Source organism: Coturnix japonica, chromosome 1 (genome assembly GCF_001577835.2).
Source record: "Coturnix japonica isolate 7356 chromosome 1, Coturnix japonica 2.1, whole genome shotgun sequence".
Taxonomy (NCBI): domain Eukaryota; kingdom Metazoa; phylum Chordata; class Aves; order Galliformes; family Phasianidae; genus Coturnix; species Coturnix japonica.
Genome location: NC_029516.1, coordinates 73963872 through 73986123, shown reverse-complemented (window position 1 = coordinate 73986123; position 22252 = coordinate 73963872). Strand labels below are relative to the sequence as shown.

Here is a 22252-nt window from a genome sequence, read left to right as displayed (position 1 = left end):
CAGTGGGACCAAAATTTCCCCTGAGATAAAGATAATAACTCTTGGAGAAATCTGGCCAGGAAACCTGATAACAAAGAGACTCACAAAGACTAAGTAGCCTTCCAACTTGCACATCTCAAGCCTATTTCTTTTTTTTTTTTTTTCCTCTCCATTGAGCCCTCTCTTCTCCCTTTGAAAAGACGTGGAAGGAAAAGAGGAAAAAAAAATAAGCAACAACAACTCATGACAGAATTGTTTTGAATCTTCCCAGCGAAGCAGAAACTGAAAAAACTGCTCCTCAAAAGTGAATCTCAGGTAAAAACTCCATACATTTCCATAGTTTTGAACAAGAGAAGAGATGCAGATATACCTTCATGCTGGAACAAACCAGCCTCTAGAACTAGCTTACTACAGCAAATCGTTCTTCCTTTAGCCTTTTTCTATGTGGTAATGATTTGGCACTACTGCTCACAGGGTACCTCTTGTATTTACCATCTGTCACGACCAACTTGCATCTGTACACGTCACTACAGAATGTGGCTACGTAAATCCACAGCCCTAAGATGTAATTCTGATACATTTATTTGAAGGTTGTTCTGTCAAAATTCAGCAAAACTGCTGGAAGGATAAGAAGATAACATCAGTACATGCTGCAGCTGGCTACCTAGAGAACTACAGAGGAAGAATAAGGGTTACCAGAGCAGGAAAATACTGTTAATTACTTAGTATTGTTTCTTGAAGCATAATACCGGTATCTGGAAAGTACACATTCCTACATGCACACCTCATTAATATTACAGGGGATAAATCTTTTCTAGAAGAAACTGAAAAGAGAAAGGAAACAAAGAAAGAAAACAATCAAACCAACTAGTCTTCCACTAGTAAATTAAATCTTACTTCTTTCAGTAAAACTATAAACATCACAGATATTAGATTTCTTCTCTGGTGTGCCCAGTGATGCAAGTTCATAAAAAGCTAAAGGATAATAGATACTAGTAATAATTTTGTGATAAAATACCCACTTAGGAATGCCAGTGTGATGATAAGTTTCCACCTTGAGTCCAAAACATTGGCATGCTCAAGTTTCCCCTGAACATGGGGCTTAAGCAGTGACTCATAAAGCTTGGTCTGTACTCCCATTATCCTGTCATGAACTAACCCAGCAGAATGGACTTTTATTCTGAAAGAATCTGAGCAGAAAGCACTTTGGACAGATACAGTAGGAAAACAGAAAATACCCCCACAAATAGCAATCATGTAATTATTATGTATTCAAACGTAAAGTGTTTACGGGATTAGACAGTAGCAGCAGTGACATGACAACACATAGTATGGCCTCATCCTGGAAGCCTCTCTCATCTGAATAATCCTCGATAAGTGTGTTCAGCCATTTGCAGGGATTGTAAAGTGCAGAAGACTATGGAATTTAGAAAGAAAGAGATAAAAACCCTGAAGAAGTGGTGTGGCTCACTTACAATTCTACAGGAAAATAAACAAATTCATAAATAAAACTGTCTCTAACTTTTGATCTTGGCTGTAAGACACAAAATCTCTTCCCTGAGAAGAAATACGCCGAAGCAGAGGCAGCCCCTCCCTTTACATTTTATTTCTCTAATTGTCTCCATATACCAGATCAATTGCATTTGGAAATATAGCTATTAAAACATAACTCGACCATCTTCAGAGCCTTTGTTTGTCAATTGCATCAAACAACAATTCTTCCGCAGACAAGAAATCAGGCTGTATTTTCACAATAATTGCAAGTCATTTCTAGGAAAAAGAGGTAGCAACAATACCCAAGGAAATAAAATAACACACTTTTGTGCTTTCCCATCAAACTCGATAGTGGTATGGGTTTAAATCAGTCAGAGGCAGCTACGCATGAGAGATTGCACTCTGCAGGCTCTATCAGTCAGAAGTCAAGGATACACGTCCATGATTTATCATACTTTTCATGGTAATTAGCTAGAGTGCCATTTTGCTTCCAGTAGCATCGCTCAACTTTCTTTTTTTAATTTGGTCTTTTTTCTGCAAATGAATTTACATATTTCTCAGTCTCTCATCCCCTACTATGTTTTATTTATGAATATAGGCCTTCCTGATGGCAACTTTAATGTGAAGAAAGTAGTAATTAGTGTACCTATCTGCTAAGTTAATCCCTTCTCCACAATGTCTGCAGAGAAGTTTAAGGTAACTAACAGTTTACAGTCAATATTAGGTTTAATTATGCTTAATGAGGATAACTGTCTCTGTTTACTAAGTGCACCTAGGTGTGCAGCCCCTATATGAGTTTTTCTCCCAGCCTCATTCTGCACTGTTAATAGTGCCACTGTGCACTGTATGTGCGGTGCTTTAAGGCATGAAAGTGCTCCAGGAAAGCCAAGCAAGTGAGGCACCTGTTTCAACACAGATTCTGTGGGAGTAGAACAGTCTTGAAACAATAGCAGTTTTGTGTTAAGAGAAAGTTTTACTGTCTGGTATTTTAGTGTATGCAGTATATTGGGGAGGGGGGGAATGAATAACAGACATTCCCTAAGCCCCTCCTCTTAGCAAAAAAGAAAAGTTAAATAGGAAAAATGAAAGCACTTGTTCCCAGTTTAAAGCAATCATCCCCAGGAGTGATTATATTTGCTCAGCGCATCTAAAGCTGCATTAACAAATAATGCTTTAAAGGAAGTTAAGCAAAACAATGAAGACTTCTTATCTCAACTGTATTTCGCAAGCAGGTATTTTCCAGAACCATAAAGATTCAAGAGACAACTGTAGACCGTGCCAACATCGTACTGTAACTTCATGCTAGAAGAATATCAAAAACAAAACCTCAGACCCAAACACTGCTAAGACTCCCGCTGCTCCGTTTTTCATTTCTGTGCCATGCTGATACTTGAGCCTGTAACTTCCTAAAAGGATAATCCAGATTTTAGTTTGCTTCATTACTTTTTGCTGTAGCATTTTCCTTTGTGATTTCATTTATCACCCCTTGGGAAATACATGCAATGGGAATTTTTTTTTAATACATATTTATAACAACCTATGAAAACCGAACCTTCCTAAGTCTCCAGTTCCCTAGGATGCATGAATCTGTGTGCTTTTTTTGTGTGTATGTACATGAAGGACTAAGCATGCAAGAGAAATGCCTCAAAAAGAAAGAAAAAGCAGTTTGATTTCCAGTGAGAAACTGAATTAGAACACACAGAAATTGTTCTGTAAATGGAAAGGCTCTTTTGATTCTTCCAAAGCAGTAAAGAAGCAAATCTTGCATTCTGTTCATATCAGAGAGATGTGAAGTTTCCATAGACATAGCTTAGGGGGGGGTTGTTCTTTTTAGTTTTCTTTTTTGGCCTAGTGAGCGCTCCATGTGAGTCCACACATTCCCTCCTTACTTTTGCCATTGGCAAGACTTCAAGAAAAAAACAAAAACAAAAACTCCAGTTAAAAAATGGTTTAAAAAAAATGTGTGTGTGTGTGTGTGTGTGTGTGTGTGTTGTGGTTGTTGTTGGGGGGGGGGGGAACCTTCAGCTAAATCACATTTCTTGTTGTTAAGAAACACCCAAATATGTGAATGTCAAAGTCAAAGTATGATTTTATCTGAAGGCAAAAGTTTGATTCTGGAAGCTAAATCCAGAACAACATGCTCTGAGTGTTGAGGCTTCAAAACCTAAGCTCAGGTCTCTTTGTTACGGCTTACACGTATTAATTCTCCAGTGGGCCAAAATATAACCTCAGCGCTGATATTACTCAATGTTCAGAATAAGGATTTTAATAGAAAAATGACATTTTGCATCTGGGGTCTTTCCCTCTCAATAATGTGTTCCAGAAAGAAAAATGTGATCTAAGCATTTAAACACAAGCCTAACCATGCTGCAAAACTAACAGCTACATACCAGAAAAGCAAAGATACCTGCTTTCCAAGTGACAGTAAATTCTTCTCTTCACCATTTAAGACATCAGATATTCAAATAAACGTGGAGTGCACTATGACATGAAAATTATTTACATGCACATGTATTTATTTATTTTTTTCAGTGAACTGGGAAGGATTTCTATCAAAGAAAGGAGCAGAAGTAGGAAGGGTCCTTTCAGCATTTGAGTATAAAATCCGGCAGGTGGTATAACTTTATGAGTTAAAGAAAACAACAGAACTCTGAGGATCTGGGAAATTTAAACAATCAAATTTAAGCATACGCTATGAAAAAAAACAACTAGATAATGCAAATAGCACTTATCACAAGTGGTCAGTACTAGGAAAGTGCATATTTGATGTTGCTTCTCACCTACCACTGAGTTTCAGTTTAATAAACAAAGTTTGGGTAACAGCCTGGTTTACTGAACTCCTAGAATTAGAGACAAAAGGTTTACCTGCAGGACATTGAAGTTCAGTGTACGTTCAAGTGTAACTGACTGCTCAAAACTCAACAGGGAGATCTCCAACCCATAGGAAGCAGATCTCCTTCAGTGAAAGGTGGATGTGTGCATTAATACAAAAACCTGCACAGCTCTCCTCCCCAGACATCTGGCTGCATAAAACACCACGCACTTTCCTGAAGAGCCCTGGAGGGAGGTGAGATTGTTTACATGGTGTTTCCCCTCCCCTCCAAGATCTACAGAAGCTCAATCACCTCCACATGAATTTCAAGAATCTCTGCTTCTCTGTCTCAACAGAGATTAAGACATTCTCCCTTGAAGACTCATGTAAATAAGTTTCTCTAGTCTTGGTTGAGGATCTTGCCTACAGTTTGGCAGCCTCCAGAATCTCAAGGAGCCTCAAGGTATATGCCAGGCAAGCAGTCAGGACTTTAAACCACCTACCAATCAAATCATTAGAACATGACTAACAAGAAACCTCTTATAAATGGGCACTGAGATCTTGGGACGATGCCATCTCATAAAGAACATTTGCATATGCCTATAAACATCACTGTAAACATTTTAATTCAGAGGACAGAAAATGGTTTTTAGTCCGGTTTCTGCAAAGGACCATAACTCAGATAATTAAAAAGTCAAAAGAAAATTCCTAAGGAACTGAAAACATGCCACAAGTGACTGATTAGCAATGCTTCTTGATTCTTAATTTTCTTCGATATTCATTTCCTGCAGAAAAAAAAAAACAACACAGAAGTTTCACCTTCCTGTCTCTCAGAACAGACTCTGCCTATTTACGTGAATTCTCCCTGCCACACTGTCAAGACATGCCTTCTGGAGGCAAAGGGACATGTATGATCCCCAAAATCCTATTAATATCAATAAGAATGATACTGGTTTGACTGAAAACAACCAGAGAGAATAGCTGAAATGGGCTCAGAGCTGTTTCCAGAGTCAGAATGGTCTGTATCATCTTCTTGGCACTAAGACATGCTTGCTGCTGACATATAAATGGTCCAGCTCACACCACTGTTCATGTCTTGCTGTCTCCCACTTCGTTGTCTGCTATTTAATTCGCTGGTAATGGAAGAAGAGAGGGTTTCCTTCACACTGCTGACAATACTGAGCTACTCAGTAATGCTGCTGCTCTGCTATTGATAATATTGCCTAACTTAGCATGGTCTCAGCTGGACAGTTTGCAAATTTGAATGAGACACACTGAAAGTTGTTCAGAGGCCCCACCATAGTGTCACCATCCAAATATTTGAATCAGCTCTAGCAAACATATGCCCACCTATAGAAAGAGGAACTAAGGAGGAAAAGAGGAAGATGTTGAGAGAGAGAAAGGAAGGGAGAAAAAGGAAAGGCAAAGAAGGAAGGAGGGAGATTAGAAGGGATTACAGCATACTACTTAGTGAAAGATTTACCTATGGAACTTTGTGAGAGACATTAACGTTTTGAAGAGGAAATCTTGTACCACCAGACAGAAGATTTACCACTCATTCCTTTTTATAATTCATATCTCATCAACCCAAATCAATGAAGAACAGAAGTTTTTAACACCCTGCAATTTCAGTCATACAGCACAAAATGAGGACATGTTCTACTCGTATGCTGCTTAGATAAACTGCAAGTGTCTTCACCAAAATAAAACATTCTCTCATACTTTTTATTTTTGTATAGAATAGCATACACTGCCCTTGCATTGTTAGTTCTACCTCAATATCCGCTGCGAAACACAGTGCATATATATATGTATATATACATGTGCAGCTAAACAAATACACACACTACTGAGTTTTCTGTTGACAGCTGGACTGTTGGAACCCATGTCCTCTGGGCAGCAATCAGCAATGAAGGAAGAGGAAAAAGTTAGCGTAATGATTAACTAGCCCAGTGGGCTATTATTCATGGCAGGTAGAGCAGCAGCAGTGCAGTCTGCGACGCTGCTCTCTCCTCTCCCTCTGGAATGCTGTTGGATCCCTGGAATCAAACTCGGCACAGGAAAAAAGAAAACAACAGCTAATCTATAATGCCAACATAAGAAAGTAGATGAATTTCCCCTCCTGGATTTTGCATCTAAGGAAGAAACTTGCAAGAGGAAAGATCATCTGTTAAGCTTGATGTTGAATAAACATGACAAATATCACTGTTTATCTAATACGTACACATAGTTTTTGGTAAGGCTAAGTTATTGGTATCAGCTATAGGCAATTATTTTCTATACAGCATGGAGTAAACAACTTTAATGGCAACTGGCAAGTATCAGCATTGTTAAGAGCAGTCTTGGTACTAATACTGGATCAGATGGTTAAAGGGCATCCATTCAGTTGAAAGACTAAACTATGAATATCCCTCCAGCCAATCAGGGGGAAAAAAAAGAATTAAAAGCATCGTGGCTGTTCCCCTCCATTGGTGCTTTACTTCACAGCCCTCCAGGAATTCCTTCAAAGAAAAAGTTCAAAAATGCAAAATTCTACTATATCTTACAGATTCTTTTCAATGTGTCCACTGAGGGTGAACATACCGTAATACCCACTGTGTTTCTCTCACTGATACCTCACTCAGCATTTTGCAATGAGACAATACATCACATCACGTTGTCAGCCTTGGGAAACCAAATTCAGCCTTTTCTACCTATCAACGATGTAACTTCTTCAGCCATGGCAGAAAACAAAATCAAAGTTCGAGCTTCATTTTTTCCCATTCCAACAAGAGCATTTACTGTTTATTTAAGACGACCTTGTAAGAAAGCATTTAGAAAAAAAAAAAAAAAAAAAGTGAGTTCTTTCTTTCAGTAAACTCACTTTCCCCCTGAAAGGTTTTGCTCTGTGTATGGATTTTTCATTTGCTTTAATTACTTGCAAGTGCCTCTGCTCAAATCAGCAGGAATTAAGTATCCACAACATCAGTGTAGGTCCTAGTGTTAGATGCTATAAACAAAATGTTCTTCAGTGGTCTGAATCTGCATAAGGAGGAAGTCTTGAGAATTTGGGAAGTCCTTTTCCACAAGGTGTATTTCTGGAGACCCCATAACCTATGGGAATCACAAAGCATATGAGATTCTTCACTTTAGAAACCAGACCCTTCACCTTAAAGCCCTCCTTAGGACACGCTCTGGAATTTTTATGTTTTTCTCATACATTGGCGCTTATAATACACACAGCGAAGTGAGGCCTCACCAATGCAGACCAGAGTGGGAAATACATGAGAATTTAGACACAGTAGCCAAGAGTTATAAGAAAATGCAGAGACTGAACAAGAAACAAGTAGGCATGTCATTAAAAGCAAACTGCAATCTTCCATAATCTCAGCAATCACCTCTCCTTCTCTCACAACAGCCACACATATACTTACAAACAGTAACAGGAATGCAAAAGTTTTTGTCCTTTGTTAAGTGTTTACAGCTCAGATATCTTTCTGGTTAATAAATACACATAGTAAATCAACAAAAAGAAGAAAACAAGCTCTAAGTAAAAGCCCTTGGCACTCTTATATTGGAAGAGTTAATATACATTTGTGTGCAGACATTTACAGGTGGAAGAAGAGGAACTGAGGCTGAGGAAAAGGCACACGGTTCAACCATTGTCCCATCATAAGCTGTGGACTTTGACTTGAATATTCCAAAAATAAACACGATTAACACTTAAATCTCAAGCTGTACTTTCAGTGGTACCCTTTCCCCTGTGATGATATGCAAGCTTAAAAACAAAACCCCAACTAACATCCAGAGCTTTGAACAACTTCAGCCCTCAGCCCCAAGGAAGAGCTATCACCCAAACTTCCCACTGGGTCCACAGGCTTCTACTGTCATGTTCTGAATTAAGGACACAATGAAACTGAAGGTGCAATAAAACTAAAACTAAAAAGAGAGAATAAACAGACAACATGAAGGTATGGGAGGTGCAATACAGGCATCTTGAAAACCAGGAGATATCACCTCTGGTGCATCTCATTTTGTAAGTCTCCTCACTTTCACGCTGTGTTGCTTTTTGTTGTACATACTTTCACATAAACCGATAGCTCGTCTGCACTGTTGCCCATAGTTACACCCAGCACTCACAGGTAAGCCCGCAACTCTTCTCCAGAAGGGAAGGAAAATCAACAGTACGAAGTAAAGTATGAAAACAATTCTGCACTTACTGACCTGCACTTGGTTATATCTTTTGAAAAGCAGCTTTAAAATACAAGTTGTTGTTGAGGTTTGATTTAAAAATCCCTGTCAGTTTCGACATCCAGGTGAAAGTATTGCTGCTGGCTCCAGAACGATTTGCATATCTTATCAGTAAAGAAAATGTCTGAGGTGCGTACCAATCTGATGAAATTATAAACAAGAGTCCACACAAGCACATATCTTCCTGTTTGATTTCTTTCCTCTTCACTCCTCTATAATAAATTATAAACCTCCATCTAGAAATGAGATGATCTTAACTGTGCGTGTAAAAAGGAAAATGAAAGCAGTCTATTCTTTTTCGCACTTTACAGCTGAGAACCTGACAAAATTGTGGATTTGGTGAACAAGCAGAAAAGCTTAGTTTGTTACAAACTACTTCCTCTTTAACTGCCACACAAACTGTAGAAAATCCAATGTATTTATGGATCTTTAAAAAGTTTGCCACACTCCACACAAACTAATACATAAAACTACACCTCTTTTACTGCTATGACTAATATACATGCTTAGCTTTATGTCCTGCAATTAATCTCATCTACTTCAATAAGATTACTCATAATGCTGTAAGTGAAATACACGTGTAAATCCTTACAGAGTCATGGCCTGAATTGTCAACAGCATTACATGGAACAATTAAATGCCCAGGCCTAGAATGGCTCTTCAGAAAGATTAGAAGAAATCTTCAGGCATAAGAGGTAACAAAATCTACTCCAGGGAGAGGCTATGAGAGGAACAGTATTCGGGGGCATGTCTTCCCTTGGGAAATTCACCCACCACCAAATTATTCCAGTAATACTATATTCACCTTTTTCATCTACTAGTTATCACCTTCTCACACCACTCCTTTCTCACTCTCCAACACATCTTGCTACAGCTGCTTTGCGCCAAAAGAGACAGGATATACGTTTTTATTCTTTTGCGCAGCAACACAGGGTGAGAGAACAGTCTGGTCCTCATTTTGACTAGCTCAGTAATAAAACAGTTCACATGCTAATTAACTGAGCTGGACGCATCATTGAACAAATGCACAAACTTTTCTTCTTAACTTATTACTGAACTGTTCATATACTAGTCTCCCAACACTCTCACTGCAGATTACATGCCCAGTATACTCTATGGACAATCTCTAATCTGTACTTTCTTTATTTGAGTTCATTACAAGAAGCTGATGATGAAAACAAATACTAATTGAATACCTAAAACTGTTTAGTTCCACCTACCAACAAGTAGCTTACCACCTAGTTTGCTCTGTAAATATTCAGAAGTTCTACACAAGAAGTTATTCTCTGTACATTATTTAGTGTTTGACTAAAAAAATCATGGCTTCAATACACACTTCTGCTCGACAAAGTCAATCCCTTAAAAGTTCAAATGACTATTTGTCACAAACATTTCACCTCTACTAATGAACTGCGCGAACAAATGATAGAAAATGCAAAGCTGTATTATGCTTAGCAGTTAACATTTTAATAAGGAGGAGATTAGCAATTTTTAATACCTCCAGTGCTTTGTTATATACAGTAGCACAATAACTGAATATTTTAATTGCTAATTATTTAGACCTCATTCAGTTCTCAGTCAGGCAAAACTCCCATTGAGGGATTCTTGCCTGAGAAAAGAGCTACAGGATTTGTCTTACTGTAATTTGAAAAAAACTTCATATATCATAAAAACTCTCAAGTTATAGTGAGACAAAAATCATTAAATCCTTAGCAATATTAAACTCTACCGAAAGTCCCACTGACTCCCAACGCCAATGTTTTTATATTAAGTAAAACACATAATTGCAGTTTACCAATTGTTACTTACCTGCATAATTTAGGCCCAGATATGCTGGTGCTCTTAACGAGATCTAATAATATTTTGAGTCTTCTTATTGTACCCCTGCTCTGGGAAATCTCAGTTCAAATGTGATAGGGAAATAGCATTTCCAAACAATTACACTACCAACATCTTCAGAAACCCAAAAAGTAGCATTTAATTTTACCTTTTGACTTCGGGCTCCAAAAGGGTTAAGAGCAGCTCTCAACACTTCTTTTTTATGCAGCTGTGGAACAAAAAAAAAGAAATATATTAGAGCTTACGTTTAGAGATTTGCACACAAAACACTTTTGAGTTTTCATAACAGTCAAATAAGTAGGAGTTGGTGAGGGAAGTGAGCAGAAGAGTGTATATACATCAACATACAGCGACCTGAAGGAAACAAAGTCTTGCACATTCACATTTAGCACACGGGTGACAAACAAATAAGCTAAATGTAGTAGCACACAACACATCGCATTCTATGCATACTTCAGAGAGAGAAGTTACACAACTGAACACTGATCCAGTAGGGACCAACTCATATGACTTCATGTTTAAGAAAACAAATTACACTTATTTTTTCCATTAAGCGTAGTTTAACTCCAGCCAGGGATAAAAACAAATGGGTGTCACAACCAAAGTTTCGCCACTTATGTTTCATGTTCAAATGCATTTGTGGAAAAAGTTACAAGTAAATACTCTAAAAGTTCAAGAGTTTAAAGTGGTTCTTTAATTTTTCTTAAACAGAAAATATGTATAATGTCCCTCCATCTGTCAGCTATAATTGGCTTCAGTGACTAAAATGATCAGAAAATCTCTCCATAGGCTGCTTTTTGAAAAAGAATTAAAAGCAGACTTAGTACTGCATAACACTAATTGACAGACTGGCTACCAAACAGGAATATTTTGACATCACAAATTAGACTTGGGCACCTTACTTCCACCAGTTCAGAATAAGGCCTAGGGACCTAACCAGCATAGTTTCCAAATCCTGTTATGAGACATTCACTCAGATTACAGTTCCCAAGCACAGTCCAGCCAGGCTTTGAGCTTTCTCACAGGAGCAGCAGAATCTATTTCTCACCCCTAAGTACCAAACTTCCACCTAGGAACCCATGGCCAACCCAATTACCAGCTCAACCATAGCAGAAATGGGCTAACTAAGCTTACCAGTATTCTGTAATCCTTCACTGGTGATGGTTTTTGATCCTATTCAAAGATACAGACATTTTTGATCTCTATTCAAAGATACAGACATTTTAATCACTGAGATTTTGACCCCTCCATCACACTTAAGAACTGATTCAACAGCGATTACCTGCCATAAACTTGTTTCCCTGCATCTCAGATGATTCGCTGTATTAATGGACCAGTGATCTGCTACCTGCTAAAAGTAAGCTGCTACAGAAAAGAACTGCTCTTTGAAGCAACCTAGTTTATTAGGAAGGAAAGCATGCAGAGCATTGCTTACTCGAGGTAAAGAAAATGCAATAACAGCAGGCCTTCCGGTTCATCATTTCCAGGCCTGACTTCCCACCACCCTCCTACTACTACAGAGGTGCTTTTGTTTCCTTCCTGCCTACACACTCACAACTTCTTTTCATATTTGCAGCGTTCCTTTTGTCTTCTGGAAGCTTTCTACCTCCAGTTGCAACAAACAAACCATGCCCTAAGTTCATCACTTGAGGGCACCTCCCCAGCCTTCCTGGGTTAGTCATTAGCCTCCGCAGCATAGGCTGCTGAATAGTGTCTTTCACTGTTTTCAGGGAAGATGATTTATTTTGCTGGAACTAAGGCTGTGCAGCATGTGCTTTAGCTTTCATAAGGTCTATCACAGACTGAAAAGACACACTGGACGGCAGCTGGTAGCACTTTCCAACATCACACAACCACAGTCTCAAATCATCTGACAGTTCTGCACTGACAATGAATAAAGCAAAACAGAAGGCCTAAAATATTGAGTAATGAGGATCAGATTTTGACCTTTAGATGCTGTTAGATGTATTGCATGAGGGTCTGTTTGATTTAAATGATACTAGCAGGTATGAAGCTGTGCTCTTTGCTTAACGTCTAACTCATCTAACAAAATGCTCTGTACTGGCTGGCAAACTACGTGCTGCAGTGAGAGATGGCTTGAATCTCTCTACAGGGTGAGCCATGGGTGAACCTAGAAGGGTGCATTACGCTGAGGAATTCAAAATGGATGAAAAGCAGAAAAAAGCACAGGAAAACCGATCACGAGGTGAATGAAAATCTTCTCTATTTTAAACTCATTGATCAGTTGGGCCTACAGCGAAGCTTAGATATTATCTCCTCAATCTCTGTGAAATCAAAAGTCTCAGGTCTTCTCTGGTCTACTGGAATCTCAGATTTCATACAACGAATCATGACAAACACCTGTCCTTTTTCTTAGTTAAAATTCTTACCAGAAGATGCTATGCAAAAGTCAGTGTAACTGTAATGGTTACTTATCTTGATTTTCACTATTTTTAATTGATCTGCTCCAAATTTCTGTATAGCCAAGTTTAGGAAGTGATAACATTTCTGCCACGTAGTTTTTACAACTACTTTTATATGAGATATGAGTTAATCAAGACTTTCATGTGAGTTAGTCACTTGTTAGACTAACACACTAACAGAGCATATATCTAAAACTAGAAGCCGTTCATTTTGTTTTAAATTCCAATCTCCATGTTTACATCTAATGGTTTCAGTTGGAGCAATAGCTTATTGGTGACTCAAATTATTTCAGATAATGCACTCAAAATCTGACAACATAAAAAACTATGCACACAATTCAGGAAATACACTGCAGTTCCACTGGAAATATAAGCCCTATGTACCCAAGCAGAAGTGAATATCCTGCAGCACTGGCTTAGGACAGTCTTGCTGGCCTCAAGGTCACAAAATATATCACAATCCTCAGAGTCTTGAGATAGTTTTCTAAAAAAAAAGTGTTTTCAAGGATGAAGTATATTAGTTAGAGATCTACCATAAAGATAAGAAACATAGAAATGCACAACATAAACAGTTCTAAATTAAAAACGCTTCTTCTGCTGTGTCGTTTGCTTCTACAGTAACAACAGTACATAAATGCTAACAGGAAAGAACTATATATACTCATCCATTTCTTTATGATAATACCATATAAGGAGCATGGCCTTATGACTTTTGCTGTGAATGAAAAAAATCCTATTCAGTGAATTATCAACAAATTAAGTAAAACTAAGATAACTACATTCCATTCAAGAGTATGTCAAGAATGCATAAATTTTATTTATGTTTCTCTTGCTTATGGAGCTTTTGCCAAGGGGATAGAAGATATTATAGGATGACAGTTGAGCAAGGATCTTCCCATTTTAAGACTCTATAAACAAACAGTAAAATTCAAAGAATAAGATAAATTATATTAGCATTATTCCAATTCAATTCTTCCCAAACAGTCATCATATATGCAAACTAAACTCCGGTAGCAAGTAGATGAAAATAATCACTGTTGATTAATGCTAAGAATACAGCAGCCAAAAGAATTTCAAACAATGACTCACTGTGAGACTACCAGTAAATCTCTTGGTCTTTTTAGGTTCAGTCAACCTTTCACGAACACTGGGTAAAGTATGCCCTTAACAAAATGGACAATGCAGTGCAGCAATACTCTTTTTGAAACAAGACTCGAGTGTGAATGTACTGCTTATGAAAAAAAAACCTAATCTGGCAAGAGAGTTTCAATTCATCTCATTTCCAGGAGAGTACTGCAAGCAGCAGAAGATTCACTGACTAAGGCTTATTGCTGTCCCGCTGCCTTGAACTGAGGGACCATAGAAAGATTTTTGTGGCTCATTCAGTCTTTTCCATTGGACTTAGAACCACAGACCAATTACTACTGACTGTAGTAAAGTCTTCTGTGATATGGACTTCTGTCTACTGAGAACTAGATTTGTGATCCCTATAACTTGTTCCACTAGAAAAGCTTGTTTGCCCTGAGGGAAGAAATAAATGGAATGACTAGCATTTAACTTTCATCATAGATTCTAGAAAATATCTACATGAAAACTGCCAAAAACAGACCACTGACTATAAGATAACAAACTGGGTAAGAACTGGCTTCTTGGCAGGGAAGAGTTTTAAAGAATAATACTCAGTGTTCCAGTCCCTTTCTTAATGCAGAATAAAGTCTTCTAGAAAGCAATTCAAGTTCTCTGTGCACTTCTAAATTCTATTCAAAGAGAACTATTTGCCCATATTTACCCATACAGAAGACTTAGATCAACTGTCCAGGCCAAGAACAAAATGACCCCTGAAGGCAAATTAGTGCAATAGAGGAAGGGAAGTAGCAGAGTACCTGTAGCACTGCCTACCAGCTTAATCTCCTCTTAACTTTATTTAACTCAACTTAAACAGAAAACATTGCCTGGAACATGAGAGGCAAATGTTATTTTTAATATTAGTGGTACCAGTAACTAGCATATATAATTCTTCAGAAGGAAATACCAATGCAGACAGTGAAATAAAACATGCCATGGTAACAGATGAAGGCTTCAGTTGTCAACAAAAATCAGGCTACTAATTCTCACATAAACAGTCTTTCTACATCTTTGATTTTTAATATATAGACCAAAGATCACTCTCACATTTCAGCAGCTTTTGTCTTTTAATGCCAATCATTTCAATGGACTTTTCTTATACCCTGCGCTTTCTCTCACCCTTGGAAAAGGGGAGTGAAAATATCAAATGATATCTTACAGTGCCAAGACCAAAGAAACACTTCAAACATTCCAAAAATGAGGGAATGACTTTGCATAAGGTGGGGAGAGAATGTTATCAACAGTGGGGTGAATTCTTGCCTGGCAGCATGAAAAATAAAAAATAGAAACCCACATCTCGTTCTGTTTGAATCTGTGCTAAGGTCTGGGCTACGTAAACAGCAACTGAGAACTACTGAGTGTAAAACAGAATCATTTCATTGCTAATCATGTTTTCTTCTTGTTACTGTTTACTTCTCCCCCAGCCCCAAGAAACAGACAAAGAGATTCAAGAGGAAAGTGGGAAATTATTGGCCTGTTTATGACCACTGAAAACAAAGATGCCTTGACAGATCCACTCAATTGAACTATCACCTGCCACAGGACACAGTCTCACAAAGAACAGTTCTAAATATATCTGTGAGGGGAGCTCATGCTGCTGCTGGCCTCTCTGTACCTACTCAAATGACAAAGAAGATTTCAGACTCGAGAGCTGTCAGCTTAGCACTTTTCACCAGAATGTAACTAATTCACAACTCAAGAAAACAGAAATATGATGTGTCTGTTACCTTATTTTTTCCCCTCCAAATTTTGGTTTTACTTCTAAAACAAAAAGAGGCTGAAACTTTTCCTTGATTGAAGTCGACCAAAAGCCACATTACAACAATAAAAGACTCCTCTATCCGTAGTTATGGGCATCAGAAAGTAGGAATTAAACGTATCTGCCTTTGTCCAAAAAAATAATTATCACCCTTAATTCCCTCAAAGCACGGGAAATAAGGTAGGTGGAAAATAGAAGGGGAAATAAAGATGACAACTCTCCTCTCCAGGGGTAAGTGACTGGTTCATAGCTGGTTAGTTCCAGGCAACAAGCGACATCAGTCTCCCTATGCTGAATCTGTTTTGTCTGTAATGGCAACTGGTGAATGATCTCTCCGTCCTTATCTCAACCCTTGAGCTCTTTTCCATCATACTTTCTTCCACTCTCCATTAGAGTAGGGGAAGCGAGGGCAGCATGGCAGTTTAGTTGCCCATCAGGGTGAAACCACCACAGCAACACTTAACTCCTCGATGACTTTTCTCTCATCTCCTTAGCAGAAACATCTACAAATGTTTAAATCAGAATGTGAGCCAAGTATATAAAAATAAAGCTCAGCATCTATAAAAAGTACACAGACTAACCTGCTTAATTATTAACAGGTAAACACAACAAATTCTGAATTATTTACTTAATCTTTTTCAACTACAAACCTCAGACTTTTAGAGCATGAAATACGTACTTTATTCTAGGACACAACACAGATATTTTATAAGCCTGTGTGGACTTGTATTTCCAGAGGTGGTGCTGTTTTGAAGAATACACACCTCTTATAACCCCAAAATACCTTCCTCTCACTGAACCCTGATGGAACTTTAATTACAGAAATAAAAGTTTGAGTAAAGAGATCCTGTATTCATGTGTTCACCAGTAAATGAGATGGCTTGTTTCTAACTTGCATCCAAGTGAAAATAAGACTCATGTGAGGCATATGCACCTTCTCCTGTTTCTGCAGATCTGCTGGTCAAGAATCCAGTCAGAAGCGTTGCAGTGAAGGATAATATTGTGTCAGGAAAAAGCCCATTTTCTCCACTCAGTAAAGACACCACGCTGAAGCAAACCCTGCCTGCACCTCTAAAAAAACCCAATGTCACAGGTCCATGATAATGGCCCTGCAACTAACTAGTCCATACCCAACCATTTTACTAACCATCTTCCTATATGCTGTTGATGCTACCTAACTCTGAGCTAATTTGATGCTGTCTATCCTGGTGACATGTTGAATATAAGAGGAGTTCCAAGTTCCTTTCAGGAGGTGTGCACTGATAGTTCTGCTATACTTCTACAAACCTGTACAAATATAATATGTTATATCCTCTACTCCTAATGATTATCATGGTCCACCCTAATTTGTTTCCTTGTTACTGGTTTTATATCTTAATAATTTTGTCAGTATTTATGTACTACATTTTGTTGTTCCTACCAAACCCTTCCAAAGGTGCAATTCAGGACATGAGGCATTTAATCACAGAATTGTCACAGTCTCAAATTTAGGTGGCCTACTTGCATTAGCAACGTTTTATTAGCAGGTTATACTCTAAGTTTAATATTTAGTGCATTGTGTAAGAACTGTTTACTGTGTACTGCTATATAATTCTGTTTGACACGTAAAGAAAAAAAAAGCATAAGTAATACATGTATTTCTCAACAGACCTACCACTATAAGAAAATAAGGACAAGCATCAGACATACAGAGAAAATAAAAGAGTATATGATAATCGAGTTAAAAACTAGTTTACAGTGTCTAGACAAAAGAGGCAGAATAGGGGATATACGCACGATATCCCCCCCATCCTTTAACTTTTGTTTCCAAATCTTCCACTGGAGGCCTTAGAAGCTGCATAGCTAAAGGAAAAGAGAATTTGTTTGCTAAAGTCTTTCAGTGGAGACAACTCTGTCCAAATACACAGAAAATATCCCCTAAACCTCTCATATTTTACCAAATCCACAAAGAAAAAGTAGGACTTCTCTTTGAGTTTATAAGCACTTCCACTTTTTCACTAGGTTTGTAGATAAGCTGTATACAACCTCATGAATTATGCAGCCCCTTTCCCGCGTGTTCTTAAGCGATGTTAGCTGGAGGCCCCAGTGAAGGATGTACTGTGCATGAGCAGCAGGTCATTCCAAATGACCATAACAGCCAAAGCAGACTCAGGTTTTCCTGGAACAGACGGAAAGCAGTTCTGAGTAAAGCAGCCAGTTATCTCACTATAGAGATGTCTGTTTTGGAGGTAGTGATATTCAGACCTTACCCCTGGAAAGGAGTATTTGTTCGTCTTCATCTTTTAGTTGTGAGGAAAAGCATACTGCTTTTCATTCTCTACTTAAAGAGTGAATGAAAAGTACTCCTACAGGCATTTGCAAGGGCTGTATAAAGAGAATTCTTCAGCCTCATCTAAGTAAGGCCTGTATGAAAGGACCAATAGAGCAGTTCCAATGCAATTCTTACTACCTTGGAAGTATGGATGAAGAATGGATTTGGTCTAGTGGCTTCAGTTCTTAACTTTCGTATTACTTGAACCACTTCAGGTAATGATCCTTCCAATAAACCAGAATAGTGAACCTTTCCCAGGATGAAAACCTTCCAGCAAGGGACACCTCCAGGTACCTCTGAAGCTCACAGTACTCCAGTGAATCAGAGAAACCTCATCAAAAAGTCAGGAATATTGTAAGTAATCAACATATTTTAGTTTTTTATACTTCTGTTGTCCATTTTGTCACTATATCCATAAATCCTTTATAATGAGGTAACCAGTATTATTTCAAAGGACCCCTTGCTGTTTACTGCCATCCCTGTCAAAAGATCATTTCCAAAGCTTTCCAAACTTTCTTCAGCTGATGTTTTTGTGAAGTGACATTCAAAACCAATTAATTTTTTATTTTGAAACAAAACAAAACCAAAATGGAGCCTATTTCACATTCTTTTTATTCGTGTACTTTGCTGAATTCTTCAAAATTATTCCAATGGATGAACAACACTGACATCCAAAAACACAGAATTTCAGTTCACATTTCCTCTGTGGGAAAAAAAGTATATCTTTGAAAATGTATCTTTTCTCGGTTATATTCAGCGAGGGACATTAAAAATTCAATATTTGCCACTTTACAATGAGTTATGGACACAAACTAGTTCCTTAGGCTGGTCTAAATATAAGGGGAATTCTAAGTATGCACTTGAAACAGTACTAAAACCCACAATACAGCTCCAATCTTTATGTCACTTTTCCATTTATTTTTTCCTATAATTTCTATCATTTGTTACAGATGCAGTATTTATTTTTTGCAATGATTAACATGCAAAAATTAGTACATAGGGACCAAGTAGTAAGGATGGATCTAATAAAAAATTAATATTTTTACAAAAATAACTAGGAGATTAATCAATACGAAGACTGAGATATTCGGATCAGTAGGACATTTTTAGTTCTAACATTCATTCTGCTGTAAAGACATCGGGACAGTTTGATTTAGCAAAAACCTTAACTGAGATATATCAGTACACGGTATTTGGATTAAGACCATTTTGGAAGCTCTACTGCAAGATAGGAAATAATTCCATTATGAGAATGTTACTTATCATATAGAATAAAGTTTGAGTAAATTAAGGTCTGAAGGAAACAATTCAAAAGAGACTCTATATTTAAGTTAAAGATTCCCCAGTAAAAGTGAATGGATATTTTGAGATCAAACTAATCTTTACCGTAATTTTACCTAAATCGGTCAGAGTCAAAAATAATTCCAAGTAATTTCTATGAAGAAATTATGTCTCTTATGCTGTAGAGTTTCTAAATTATGAGCACAAATACTTTACATAGTAAAAATCCATTTCTTGAAGTTCTAGCCCTCAAATCATGCGATCCATTTTACACTAGTATTTCATTACATATATGCATATGACCTACGTATGGGACTTTTATCTATATTTTCCTCAACCATACCCAGAAAGATCTTAATTTTTCCCATCTTTAATGCAGGTCAAGGGATTATCCAGGTTTTTGTCCTCTTATGTTAAATTAGACAAATTTCTGAAATCTATCACTGTTTTTCAGTTAAGAACCCTTCTGACAAGACAGGCCAAGAGGGAAAGAGTGGGGGCTACTTTTTCAGATGTCTTGAGACACAGAGGATGAAGTGGCTGGCTTAAGGTTATTCAGGAAATCAGTGACAGAGTGCTGAACTTTCATCACAAGTTACAATCCACTGAGTTAACAACAAAGCCTTCCTTCCTGTCTGTTAATTAATATAAAGGGCACAACAAAAATCCCAGTATTAATCTGCTGTGTTAACTCAGCAATTCCAAACTGCTTTGCATTTGTATAACTCTAGCATTAAGAATTGCAAGGTACTGTATACAGAGGATGGAGCAAAACCAAATAGAACTATATTGTTCTTCCTTTCGAAGCAGTTAAAAACAAACAAACCAACAAAGAGGGATTAAGAGTAAAATAATCTCACCTAACTTTGTCCATCCAAAAGAATGTTGTATAGGCTGCTTCTTCCACTACTGGAATGAGGTGACCATCTCAAGAGTGCAACTCCTTTTCATATCATACGCATGGCTAAGTCAATCTCCAGAGAAGCCTCTCCTTTTCCTTTGTCAATAGAGATAGCCCAGATGCCATGACTAAGTGCCAGCTGTCAAACTGAGTGCAATGTATATCCCTATCACAGCACAAAGTAGGTCTCCTCAGAGTTCCCTTGATATCTTTTTTCCAGATGCAAAGCCAGGGCAGGCTAAGGTCTATCTGTGTTAAGAAGTTTATGAAGAGTTAGGTGCATTCTGCTACACCAGTTAATGTTTTGACAATTTGGACAATCAGAACTCGTTCCTTCTTAGCTTCTGGGCACACTAAATGCTGGCCACCATTTCTGGAGCTGCTGGCATTGTGAGCAAATGGCACTAAATTGCTGCATCTAGCTGAGACTGGTGTAGCACTGAGCACACAGTGGAACTCCAACAGGAATACTCAAGGTGCTGCCACAATAAAAGTAATGGCTATAAATAAAACTCACAGCAAACATCAAAATGAGATTTTTAAAAGAAAGGTCATGACAGCCTACTATCAGACTGCCATCAGAAATCCTAGTATTCAGAAAAGGAAGTACCTCTGAATCCCAGCAGAAATGAATGTGGCTGTGGCTGAAATAACCTTAAAGAAGAGAAATGCTTGTATCATTGTCTCTGTAAACCCAAGGAGTGGATGTGGGGGTCTTACTCTCAGGCTACTGCTTCTCAATTTGGCAAGTCTCTGTTTCAAATGAAAGTTACAAGCTAACAGTTCCCACAGTAGTGCAGGTATCGCCATTGGGAATGGTTATGCTATCAGTTACAGAATCACAGAATGACTCGGGTTGGAAGGGACCTCAAGGATCATGTAGTTCCAACCCCCCTTGCCTAGCAAGGCCACCAAACATACACCTTTACTAGATCAGGTTGCCCAGGGCCCCGTCCAACCTGGTCTTGAACACCTCCAAGGACGGGGCATCCACAACCTCCCTGGGCAGTTAAGATGTATACCCACAATAGCAGCTGCAGACCAGTGCTCATGCATTATGGCCAAGGTGGCGTTAGGATTCCAAACACAGACTCTTGCTGTATCCTGCAACATGTCTGCAATGCCCAGTCAATCAGCTCACTTATTTAAGAGTAGAAGGGTCTTCTACAGCCAAAGAAGAGTAACAGCCTTTCCTAGGAACAAAGTTGAACCTTCTATGCATGCACAATTTGTTGACCCTGATCTGCCTTTTCCAAAGAGAGCTATGCTTAACAAACAAAACCTACTAGAAAAACACTCCATGGCCTCTACTCTTTCTCAAGATAAGTTGATGAGAAAACAAACAGTTGACTCAGTGGCAAGCATCTTTTAAGAACCCATTTGCTAATAATGATAATAGTTCTTACTTCAGGTACTAACTTGTCAATAACACTTCTGCACGATTTTTATAAGGGCATGAAAGTAATCATAATGCTGTGCCAAAGGAATATCTTCCTACCTGTCAGCTACTGCAAGTGAACTACCCAAGCCAGAGCAACCTACATCATGCATAGGAATTAGACTGATTTGTTAATGTTTATTTTTGCAGGGAGGAAGAAGAATATCTTAACTCTGAACTTTCCACTTTTGTTAATGATTAAAATGTTATTTAAATATTAACCTTATTAAATTAATAATTTATATTACAGCCCTAAAATTTACCTACAATGCACATTAGCCAAATCTGTTTGTTGTTACGGGGGCAGGCAGTTGGAGTGGGTGAAGTATTCAGACAAAAGAAAACAGTTTCCAATAGAAGGATAGAGACCATGTTCTATTTGTCTCAGAATAACATCCATTATTTAGTGTGGAGCAAATATGTTCAAAAGCTAAATGGTCTCTTTCAAATGACAGAGACATTTTTTTTTATTATTATTCTCTTTTTTCTTTTTTGTTTAGTACAACATGCCCCTGATATATCCAAATAGCTCTATTTAAAAGGCAATCTTTATTAGGTGATTTTAAAATGAGAATTACAATATGTACCAGCAAAAATTGCTCGACTGTTTACTTAGCACTTATTTATGGAGGCCAATTACTTTAGCAATGGACAAGACGA

At 37.9% G+C, this 22252-nt stretch overlaps 1 protein-coding gene across 6 annotated transcripts in view; it reads right to left on the bottom strand.

Moving 5' to 3' along the window:
- The window catches only part of ZBTB20 (zinc finger and BTB domain containing 20), a 447669-nt gene that overhangs the window by 381645 nt on the left and 43772 nt on the right, over nt 1–22252 (bottom strand). For 5 of the 6 annotated variants that reach the window (XM_015875884.2, XM_015875917.2, XM_015875875.2 and 2 more), the window contains exon 2: nt 10503–10562. The gene's annotated coding sequence lies outside the window, so the exon portion shown is untranslated. Of the gene's footprint in view, nt 1–10502; nt 10563–17686; nt 17820–22252 lie in introns of all 6 variants that reach the window. The other variant, XM_015875890.2, reaches the window with a different exon arrangement.